This window comes from Pan troglodytes, chromosome 5 (assembly GCF_028858775.2).
Source record: "Pan troglodytes isolate AG18354 chromosome 5, NHGRI_mPanTro3-v2.0_pri, whole genome shotgun sequence".
Taxonomy (NCBI): Eukaryota; Metazoa; Chordata; class Mammalia; order Primates; family Hominidae; genus Pan; species Pan troglodytes.
Window position 1 is genome coordinate 160,937,062 of NC_072403.2, and position 12,288 is coordinate 160,949,349.

The window sequence follows — 12,288 nt, forward strand, 5'->3', positions numbered from 1 at the left end:
CACTGCACTCTAGCCTAGGTGACAGTGTGAGACTCCATCTAAAAAAAAAAAAAAAAAAAAAAAAAAAAAAAAAAAAAAACCAGGCCTGATGGCATGTGCCTGTGGTCCCAGCTACAGGGCAGGCTGAAGTGGGAGGATCACCTGAGCCTTGGGGAGGTCGAGGCTGCAGTGAGCTATGATGATCACACCCATTGCACTCTAGCCTAGGTGACAGAGCAAGACCTTGTTTCAAAAATAAAATAAAAGTAAAAATGAGAAACTGAAGCCAGGCCAGAGAAGTTGAGAGAATGATCCATAGTCATCCACAAAAATGTGTAAGTAAGGGGCAAGACTCACATATTTCTGAGCAGTGAATATTAATGTATTTCTGAACACTTTTTCTCCTTAACTCTTAAAGACATGCTGTGAGCCATCAATATTTTTCTAGTCATAATTTTTAGGAGCTAAAATCTCAGTGGTGGTAAGGGCCAAAATAAATAAACACATGAAAGACAAGGAACATGTGAATATGTGTAATAGGAACAGTCATATGAGCATCCCTCTATAAACCCTTGACTTGGCAAATAACCGAGCTGTTCTGGTTCAATAGTGCCACCTAGCATCCAGACATAGAACTCTATGACCTAATATTAACCCATTACCTTCTCCCTTCTTAGCGACTTGAAAACTCATGTGTCCAATCCTTTTACCTTGTGTTTTAGATACTTTCCATGACTAGCACTACATTAGTATTCATTTTCAACACGTTTCCATTACAAATGTAAACACTGGAGCCACAGTAGGGAATTTACTAGACTTTTGTGGGCTGCCTTAAGAATATGGTCACCAACTATTACAAAGGAAAAATATGTAACGAATTCCAAACGAGTGACTTAAATCCTAACTTTGAGGATTTAAGTTCATTTATAAGCTAAGTGCTTTGTTTGGAATATTTATACTTAAATAGTTTTATAAACAATCACAGAGTACACATTTAAATATTATGCTTTTTTTTTTTACTATGCATGAATGATAAATTAGACCTCCCATTAGAAGGATGGTAGTGTGCTCACTGATTTCATTGACGTTGCAGTTTTCAATTTTGAGGATATTTGCTAGAAAATGATAGCAAATATGTAGAAGAAAACTTTTAAATAGTATGCTACAGAAATAATTCAAATTTTAATCCATCAATAAAAATATCAGCCTGAGTTCTATACTAAATAATAAAAGCTTGGCCTATTTATAATAAAGAACAGTTATTCTTTAAGGAAAGGACATTGAGTTGGGAGTTAGGAGGAACTTCTAGTTCTTTGTCTGCCATGGTTCTGCCCATATGACCCGGAGCAAATCCAGTTTTCAAGTGGATGGTCTTTAAGATCTTATTATTCTAATACCAGTGTATCATGCAGAATGTGTTAAGGCTGCTTGTTCTGTCTTTTGTTACTTAGCACAATTATGGGGTGCCTTTACCCCCTCAAAAATATTCCTAGGCAGTCCCCATTGCCTTAGTAATCCTCAAGTTTAGTTGTGGGGGTGGTCTCCACCTCTTGGTATCCTCTAGGACAGGATGAAATCCTAGCTGGAGAGTTCCTCCTTCAGAATGTGTTCTTCCCTGGAGCTGCTGATGCTCAAGTGATCAAGACAGGGGTCCCAACTCCAACTCTCTGGTCACGATTTCCATCCCTCTCTCTTCATAACACACACACACACACCTGTGGAGAAGACAGTACGTCATAATGCAGTCAAACACTCTACCACTGAGTTATCCCCCCATCTTTTTTTTTTTTTGAGACAGAGTTTCACTTTTGTTGTCCAGGCTGGAATGCAATGGCACAATCTCGGCTCACTGCAACCTCTGCCTCCTGGGTTCAGGCCATTCTCCTGCCTCAGCTTCCCAAGCAGCTGGGATTACAGGCTCCCACTACCATGCCCAGCTAATTTTTGTATTTTTGGTAGTGACGGGATTTCACCATGTTGATCAGGCTGGTCTTGAACTCCTGACCTCAGGTGAGCCACCTGCCTCGGCCTTCGAAAGCGCTGGGATTACTGGCATGATCCACACACGCCCAGTCCAGTATGTCATAATGATTAGAGCACAGGCTCTGAGATAGACAGCCCGCATGCTAGACCCCCTCCTCCACTTAACTGCATAACCAGAGGCAAGGTATAGCCCCTCTAAGCCTCAGTTTCCCCACCTGGATAAGATGCATAAATAATCTTATGTACTTCATAGGTTCTTGTGAGTCTTGACTGATCAATCCATGTAGAGTCCTTAGCCCAGCCTTACTATATGGTGAGTGTTCAGTAATTAGCCTGCCCACCAAGCCCATCACAGGAGAGACAGGGCTGTCCCTGAGAGAAACTGGACTTGAGGTTCTCTTTGTAACTTCTAGGTGAAAGAGGAAAAAATTGGAAGGAACGAATGAAGGAAATGATTATCCTTGACCTGTTTCACCAGTTACAGCTGATACATTACAAGGAAATCTCATGCCTTTAAGAAACAATATTTCTGTATTACTGACTTGGGCAGAGAGGAACGAACAATTATATTCTAGTCAATAGCCTGTTCCAGAAACAATTGCAAGGAATAAGTTAAGTGGAAATATTACTACAGTGACATGCTAAGGGGCTGGAAGACACACATAATCCAAGTTGATGAGGTTTTTATGCCTGAACTCTTACCAGAAATATTAGGGAGCTAAGACTTTTCACTAAATGAAACCCACTGTTGAGACGTTATTGGGGCCAATTACCCTTAACTTATGCTGAATATTGAATTTTGCTGACTGTTATATACCATGTTATTTAATAGACATAGAATGATAATCGAGTTTTTTTAAGTAAGATTCCTAAGATTCAGCTCTTGAAAAACTGTTTTCCATGTGCAGAATTACGTACTTCAGAACACTAAATTAATGAATTAATAACTTCTGTCCAGCAGGTGGCGATGTCTCTCCATTTTCTCAAGAAAGTGCACTAGGTTCCCTAATAGACTTTGCTCTGCAGACGGGAGTTTACATAACGCTTGAACACAGATGTACAATTATGTCCAATTTGAGGCCTAAAAATGAGATTTTTGGATATGAAAAGGATTCCAAGTCCAATTGATTGCAGTAGTTCAAACTGCACTTTATGAAAGCCAGTGGCGACTAGGGGAAGAGGGTGGAGTTTTGCAATCAAATAAGTTTATGTGAGTTAAAAGTATATATATGTATATCTAAATTATATATAAATTATATGTAATATATAATGTATATGTTGTATGTTATATATTATATATAAATTATATGTAATATATAATGTATATATATTGTGTTATATATTATATGTAAAATATATACATTATATTGTATACATTATATTATATTATAATATATAATATATTATATATACATTTTATATTATAATATATACATTTTATATTATAATATATAATATATTATATACTATATAATGTATATATTATATAGATACACCACTAACTCTGGCTTTAGTTTTAAAAACTAACATTTTAGAAAGCCTGAATTAAACAAATTCTCTCTTTCATTTTTAATTTCCATTTTTATTTTCCACTTCTATTGCTTCTGTGCTACAGCAAAACTCAAAAATATTCTGGAAACTCCCAAATATACAATGATGGTTAGGAGGAATTCAGATTTGCTATTTTTAGAAGGCAATTAAGTTGTTTTTAAAAACTCAATTATCATTGATGAAAACAGGACTCCAATTTGCTATTGGTTCATTTACCATCGATATTCTCTATAAAGATTTTTTTTTTCACCAGTCATGTCCCAGGCTCAGATCCTAATAGTGTCAGCACTGGATCTTGTGTGTGTGTGTGTGTGTGTGTGTGTGGTGTGTGTGCACCTACCCATGTTCAAACAACTAGACTCCTTATTATATAGCACTCATACATGATGCAATCATCTTAAGATCACAAAATCAGTAAGTTTCTAAGTCATAATTACTTGTATAACAATTTGCAGTTATAAAACACTTTCATATAGATGATCTCATTTGATTCTTACACAAATCCCCTGAAGTTGAGGAAGACAATTTTTTTTCTCATTTTCTAAACAAGGAAACCAAGGCTCAAAGAGGCTGAACAACTTGCTCACAGTCTCGCCAAGTCCTAAGGGACAGCACTGACATTCACGCTTCTGTCTCCAGGCTCATCACAAAACATAAATTTGTGATTCCTCTAAAACTCTTCTTTATATTTAATCATTAATTCAGAAGTTAGTGAGTACTAAGCATTCATAGTATGTATTGCCATTAAAGGCAAGAGCTTAAAAATAAAATCTAGGCTGGGCACTGTGGCTTATACCTGTAACTCCAGCACTTTGGGAGGCCAAGGCAGGAGGATCACTTGAGCCTAGGAATTCAAGACCAGCCTGAGCAACAGCAAGATCCTGTTTCTACCAAAAAAAAAATTTTAAATTAAATATATAGATTATCTCTGTCCAACGTATCTGTCTATTCACTAAGAAACATGAGTTTAGGAATTATCATAGATGATTGTTTTTAAAAACTCAATTATCATTGATGAAAACAGGACTTCAATTTACTATTGGTTCATTTACCATCGATATTCTCTATAAAGATTTTTTTTTTCAGCAGCCATGTCCCAGGCTCAGATCCTAATAATGTCAGCACTGGATCTTGCGTGTGTGTTATCTTAACACACACACAAGATGTGTTATCTTAAGCCAATACGAGGCAATACACACAGAAAAAAATAATTTTGAGAATAGATCTGTTTGACAACACCTGACGTCTTTCCAGTGGGGGTTGCGGGGACATAGGGAATAGCAGTGCAAGGTCTTTAAGATAGTGTCTAAAAATCTAAGCTGGGCTAGGCATGCTGGCTCATGCCTGTAATCTCAACGTTTTGTTAAGCCAAGGCGGGTGGATCACAAGGTCAGGAGTTCGAGACCAGCCTGGCCAACATGGTGAAACCCCATCTCTACTAAAAATACAAAAATTAGCCAGGCATGGCAACACATGCCTGTAATCCCAGCTACTCAGGAGGCTGAGGCAGGAGAATTGCCTGAACCCGGAAGGTGGAGGTTGCAGTGAGCTGAGATCGAGCCATTGCACTCCAGCCTGGGCCACAGAGCAAGACTCATCTCAAAAAAAGAAAAAAAAAAATCTAAGCTGAAGGCATATAACTGTTTCAACTGTAGCTACTGGGCAAATAGTTCATTAAAAATGAACACATAATGTAAACCCCTTTAAATTAACTTCTAAACACTTGTGATTTTTTTTAGTGAACATTTTTCTGAGGGGAACAGTATAACCACAGGCTGATAACATCATTCAGTTTACACAAACATCACCAATTCACAAGAATTCAGCCTCTAGGCTTGTTTAATTTACTTTATGAAAGCTTAAATTGCAGCATAATATATGTGCGTTTGGCCTATTTCAACTATTACTATTTGTTTTATTGGAAAAGATAATTACTTTAAGTTATGTAATCTTTAAACATGTTTTACTCTTGCTTACTGATTTGTTCTTGCGTTGGGATCATCTCTCCTCCAGGAGAAAGCATTTCCAATTTTATTATGAAAGATTAACAGGAAAATAGAACTTCCTTCACAGACATTGATGTTCTAGGAATAACTTTACAAAAATATTTCTCTTCTCTGAAAACTAATATTTAAATAGGTATAATCTGAAACTACCAGAAAAATTCAACAAACACCTCCAGCAAATAAATATCTGAGTGTCTGTGATGTCCCTTTCCTGGAGAAGGGCAGTATAAAGATGAAAATCATGTCTAGCTGGAAGGCCGTCACTAACAGGGCTGGGGCGCGTAACCCTGTGGAGACATTTGTGCCCGGCCTTAAAGGGTGCGTAGGAGTTTGCCAAGTGGACGTGGAAGGAGGCATTTTAATAAGAGGAAAATAACATGATTGGAAGCGTGGAGGTGAGAAAGCATAGAAGCACTCAGAGTGAGGAGAGCTGGGGCTTGGGCCAGCCCCCGTCAGCCCCTGCCTGCGGACCCAGCCTCCCGGAGCCAGGCTCACTCACCCTGCCTTTAAGACGGCCCTACCAGAGGCAGAAGGATCCGCAGCCTCAGCTTTCTGTGGCGCAACCTGGCACTGAGTCACTCATACCAATCTCAGTGCCAGTGGCCAAGCCGCTGCTGCCGGAGGGCCTGTGTCACCCTCCCCCCGTTTCCCTGCCCTCTTCCCATCCTCACCACCACCCAAGCTCCCTGGCTTCCTAACAGTGTGGCAGGGATCCTCCCAGGCTCCCATCCTCCTCCAGCCTGAGTTCTTCCTCCCTGCTGTCTTCCCAGTCTTCCCCACTAAGATCCCACCACCCTTCAGACCCGGGCTCACACCAGCTCCTGCTGGCCCCATGTGCCTCGCACCGAATACAGGAGGTCGCACACTGCATCCCCAGACACCAAGTACTGCCCTGCTTGACCACCTATGTTCCCCTGGGCCCACCAGCATGGACTCTCCTTCTGTTACCAGTCACTGCCTGATCCAGGCCTGAGCTGCCTGTGTCCCCCGACATCATCCTCCTGGCACCATCCTCTGCTCTTCCTGGCCTTCTTCGCTGGGAGCCATCGGGATCATCCCTCCAGAGCAAGTTCTTCCAGCCCCACCTCCCTCCCACCCTGTGCACCCAGGGAAATTCATCCCTTCTGGGTCCCAACCTTGGCCTCGGGAGAGCCCCAGATGCCCCCCTCTGTGTCTACCCCAGTTACTCAGTGTGGTCAGACTTGGGGGTTGTACAGTTTTCTGTCTCATGATTCATTTCCCCAGGCAAAAAGCTGGCTAATAATATCTGGGTGTGCGGGGGAGGTACCAGTGTGTTTCTGTGTTTGGAGGTGAATTTTTTTCTACTTTAGAATTTAATCACTTCTACTTTGAGCAGTTTTTAGCTGAGCTGACAGTAATATGCTCTGCATTGAGTATTTGTAGGGGGTGGAATTAGTCACCACAAATTTCAATTTTTGGACTTTCCTGATAACTCCACAAAGCTGAAAGGCTTCTAAAGCTTGAGCAAAGATTGGAAACTTGACCCCAGGGGTTGATGGTTGATCTTTATAAAAACGACCTTGTGGTCAGTTTGTTCTTTTATGCTTAAATTGTCAAGGTCCCTGTCCACCCCAGGAATTAATGTGGTGATGTGGAAAGAGCACTAGACAAAGGATTTCAAAACTGTCTTTGGGCCCTTGGCTCGTGGCCTTAGCTCTCTGACATTCTTTGCTTATAAAATGTACCCCCTGCCGGGGCGAAGTACAATCCTTACCCATTTTGCATGACTCAACATTTTATAATGGAAGCTTCTATTTTTGTCTGGCTAAATCTTTTTCAAATAAAAATATTTCTTGGTCTGTATATTTTTCATGTCTCAGACATTTTTATCAATACATAATGTCCTAGCTTTTCACATCTTGCAAATGGCACAGAATTGTGAAAGAATACAGCAAAAAGCTAGAAATATACCTGTGTATATACCATTGCTGGGGATTTTTATGTGTGGTTTCTTGTGGGTTCTAGTAAGAACGTTCATTTCATTACCTACAAACGCATAGAAAAATCCAACATAATCCCCCACTGATGAGAAGAAGAGAGGGTTGTTTGTCAGGTGGGGTAGTTTCACTTGACTTGAAGGTCTCACCCCGCCCCTCGTCTTTACCATAGCATACGCTTCTAGATGCTTCTGCTGCATTGTCAGCCAGACTCTACCAGAACTGTTTTTCAAAACATGTGTACCTAGGATTTTACCTCCCTGCATTTTTTGCTATATCTATTAAGTAATGCATGTGTATAATTAAAAATCAAATAGTCCTATAAGATGTATAATGAAAAGCAGCAGTTTCCTATTCCAACCCTCCCAAAGATGAAGTCTGATGTTGCAGAGCCAATCACTTTCAGCGCAGCTAGATGTTTCTTTGGATAATCACCGCGCTATCTGTAACTAGTATGCACAGGCTGCTGTTTCTTGATTTACTGGGGTCATGATCTCATTCTCTTATTCCATTACCTTTACTTCTACTTCCTTGCTCCTCTCCATCTTCCTAAGATGGTCATACCCACATTTGAGATGCATGGTCCTGCTGACGTTGCTGTGACTATATACATTTTGTTGGCTGCTGATCTGAGTAGTACATCATGATTTTGTTTCATTTCTTGCACAACTTAATTGTTTTTCCTGGAATTATTTATTGCCTTCATTTATTTGCCTAGATTTATTTGTACCTATCAAAAATTTTGTATGTGCCAAAATTTTCGTATGTGCCATTAGATCTGCTGCATTCAGTATTACTTTTGGTATTATTTAAATATTAATTACCAGATAAGTATGTCAGTTCCATCCCAACCTGCCCTCCCTTCCCCCAGAGGCCCTCTCCTCTTTCCACCCAGAGCTCTTTAAGCTCCATCGCAACCTGCCCTCCCTTCCCCCAGAGGCCCTCTCCTCTTTCCACCCAGAGCTCTTTAAGCTCCATCGCAACCTGCCCTCCCTTCCCCCAGAGGCCCTCTCCTCTTTCCACCCAGAGCTCTTTAAGCTCTATCCCAGCCTGCCCTCCCTTCCCCCAGAGGCCCTCTCCTCTTTCCACCGACAGCTCTTTAAGCTCCATCCCAACCTGCCCTCCCTTCCCCCAGAGGCCCTCTCCTCTTTCCACCGAGAAAGCTCCTGCTCCTAGTATATCTGGGTTCATTACTCTAAACACAGCTTTACTGCTGCTTCCCTTTACTATATTTCTCAGTTGGGTCCAGTTTTCTTAATCTCGGGGATGCTGTTTCTTGATTTAATAACTCATTTTACTTCAAGATGTTCCTAAGTTGCCTCCTCATGAAAGGTGCATGGGAGGGAAATTTTTTTGAGTCATTGAAGGTCTGAAAAGCTCAGTATTCTACTCTAACTTGATGGCTAGTTTGGTTCTCATATTCATGCTCATTCTCTCTCTCTCTCTCTCTCTCTCTCTCTCTCTCTCTCTCCTTGGATTGTCTCTTTATTCCTTTTATGAAATTTTACAATATGACTCGGTATGTGTGCTAAATATTTAGTGGATACTTTCAGGCTTAAAACTCTTGTCTTCTATTTCTGGGAATTCTTAACATTTTGTTTCTTTGATGATTTTACCACCATGTTCTGCTTCTTTTCTGGAATGCTTTTAGTGGTCAGATACTTGAACCTCTAGATTCATCCTTTCTATGCGCTTCGCTGTTTTTTCCTCCCTCAATTGCCATCTTTTGAACATTTTTTTCTCTGGAAGAGTTCCTCAATTTGTATTCCAGCCACTCTGTTGAATCTTCTCTTTTTCAGCCTTTCTTTCTTCTTTTTATATAACATCTTGTTCTTGTTAGTGGGTGGATGCAATATTACCTTAAAAGTCTAAAAATTATAGAGATTGGTTTAAGCGTTTTCATTTATTCCCCGCTGTATCTCTATTTGCTCCAGATTCCTTTGTACTGTTTTGGTTGGTTTGGGCTCTCTTTTTCAGTCTGAAGGCTTTCCTCTGCTGACACTTGTCTGTCTTTCATTTTAAGAGTGAGGCACTAAAGAGCTAATTGCAGCCGGACATGGTGGCTCACACCTGGAATCCCAGCACTTTGGGAAGCCAAGGTGGGTGGATCTCTTGAGCTCAGGAGTTCAAGACCAGCCTGGACAACATGGTGAAACCTGTCTCTACAAAAAGAAAATACAAAAATTAGCTGGGTGTGGGGGTGTACAGTCATAGTCCCAGCTATTTGAGAGGCTGAGGTGGGAGGATCGCTTGAGCCCCAGAGGCAGAGGTTGCAGGGTTGCTGTGAGCCAAGATTGTGCCACTGCGCTTCAGCCTGGGTGACAGAGTAAGACCCCATCTTTAAAAAAAAAAAAAGCAAAGAAAAGCTAATTGCAAGTGCTGTGCAATGAAGGAGGCTCATTGGCCAGTGGACCTCGCTTGAGGATAATCAAATAGCAATAGAGGTTTTGCTGGAAAAATATTTGTTAGTGATTGTAGTTTTTTTCTCTCTGGAGTTTGTCCAGTTTTCCCACTGAAAAATTATCCAAACATTTGCTTTGGGGATGGGAGATGAAGTGTGGTAGGAGAGTGGAGCATGCATGCAACTGGTTGCTGGTGTGGGAACAGGCGCTGAAGGTTCCCACTGAATGCACCAGTTTCCCCAGTGCTGGGATTTTAGCCCATACCTCTCCTTCCCGCTCCTCTGGGTTAGCAAATCAGTATGGAGCCTCTGCCCAAACTCTCTGGAGACTGATCCTAAGATTGCCTGCCCCTGCCTATGGAGGGAACTGGGGTCCCAGCTGCTTCATACCTAGACTGCCAGCCTCAGACCCAGCTCTCCTGTCGGGGACACCCAGTGGTACTCCATCTCTGACTCTCAGCTGGGTGAGCTGACACTCCCGAGCCATGTCCCTTTTCGTCAGCACTTCAGACTCTCTTCGTCTGCTTTGCCTAATCGGATGCGTGCCTCCAACCGCATTTCATCTTCCAGAAATTGGTGGAGGCCTGCCTTCCACTGATAATCCTTCTCCAGCATTTTATCCGTCTTTTAATAAAATGCCATCTTTAATAAAATTATCATTCCTTCACTGTCATTTTAGAGAAGTTTTTCAAAGGACAGGCATTGAAGGCATGTAATCAGCCCACTACATTTAACTGGGAATGTTCTAACTACCTGAACTTTAAGATTCTGCTGCCAGTTTTGTGTTTACAGTTCTTAGCTAGATCTGTCACACACATATCTTTTATGCAGTATCTGTGTAGCCATGATGTGAATCAAGCTACCGTAGCACTGCCTTCAGCATCTGTATCTTGGGATTATAGTACTGGTAAAATTTCAAAAGCAAAACTAACAAAAACAAGTTCCTTTAACGGTAATTGATTAATTAATCCCTTTTGGGTTTTTACTGGATGACATTACCATGATGAAGCTCCACACTTAATACTATGATTTTAAAATTACCTAGAAGACAAATCAGGGCTGTACTGGAGGTTTCTTGTGGGAGGAAATGTAAATTATAAGAACTGATAAAAAGAGACTCCTGTGATCAGAGGCAGAGCGTATGACCATTTAAAGGTATCATTCCACATAACCTGGTGGAAAAGGACATCTTTGTTTCCTGTGCTGTTAGGTGTCAGTTTGGGGGAAACGTGTTCCCCAGGTTATGCACAGATGGCGGCACAGGCATGGAGTGGGGGAGTGAAGGCCTCGGGGGGTGAGCACAGCCAGTCTGCTCATGGACAGAAGGAAAAGCAGCCATCGTGAAGGCTCGTCTGCCGCAGCTGCTCCGGTAGCAGGAGCAGCAGCTCATATAACAAATGTTTCATGACGAATGCAAACAAAAGCCAGCTCCGAAATTCCAGCCATGTTATGTCCAAGCCAGTTCAAAATCGTATAACCACTCCATTTGAGTTTTTTCCCCGCTCTAAATACATTCCATATGAGCCGTGGTGTCAGGGTTGCTGGCCTGCGTTCACTCAGAAAACTGTTGTTAAAGCCCAGACTGAAGGGAAAGTCAATCAGTGGGAAAACAAACTCAAAGAAAACACGGAGGCCCAGGTGTGGGGGAGGGGGTTTTCCCCAGCCAGGCAGGACCCCTGGAATGAGGCTGGAGGCTGGCGAACACTCTTCCAGCACAGAAGGAAGAGTGTTCTTGCCTGGGAGCAGGAATGTGTTCAGTGGGGCCCCTGTGCCTGCGGCGGCCTGGCCACAGCCAAGCACCGCGACTCAAAGTGTGGTCCACGGACCAGTGCCAGTCCGCAAGCTGCTTGCTACCAGCCCGTGACGAGATAAGGGCAGAAATTAAGAAGCAGCATTTGGAAGCTTTGATGGGAATTTTACGTGGCTGTGGTCATTTTTCTGACAATTTATTTTTATCGTCATTTACAAAAGTGTCAATCTGAAATGGATTAGGTAGGGAAAACAATCCAAGGTTATTGGAGAAGCACTGCCGTAGATTTTCCTCCCAGCGTGGGCTGCCTGGGTCAGCAAGGTAGAAGGCCAGCCAGTGGGCAAGACCACTCCTAAGGCATCTGGGGCCTCCGAGGCGCCATGATTCTTCCATAGGGTTTGGCCTTCTTGGCTTCAAAGCTCAAACATGTGCTGCCCCATAGCAATGGCCAGACGCCCAAACCTAAAGAGAGAGAAACTCTGTCTTCCTAAAACTGGTTCCTTTTTGACCCAAAACCTTTAAAAGTGGCAATTTGCATTTGGATAGCGCTTTTACAGTTAGCAAAGTACCTTAGACTTACATTGGTTCACTTGTTCACATCTCTGTTAGGTAGTGTTGTGAATCCCCTAACGTTACCCAAGAATTGAGACCCCTTCCCCT

The 12,288-nt window shown here is 42.0% G+C and overlaps 1 protein-coding gene and 1 long non-coding RNA gene across 2 annotated transcripts in view; one reads left to right on the forward strand and one right to left on the reverse strand.

Moving 5' to 3' along the window:
* UST (uronyl 2-sulfotransferase) overlaps positions 1–12,288 on the forward strand; it is a 332,659-nt gene that overhangs the window by 281,700 nt on the left and 38,671 nt on the right. The gene's annotated exons all lie outside the window — the stretch shown is intronic.
* On the reverse strand, positions 491–6,716 carry LOC104007023 (uncharacterized). The gene is made up of 2 exons (XR_681090.5): positions 6,468–6,716; positions 491–1,694 (listed from the first exon to the last, which is right to left on the reverse strand). It is a non-coding gene; the product is annotated as an uncharacterized LOC104007023 (long non-coding RNA).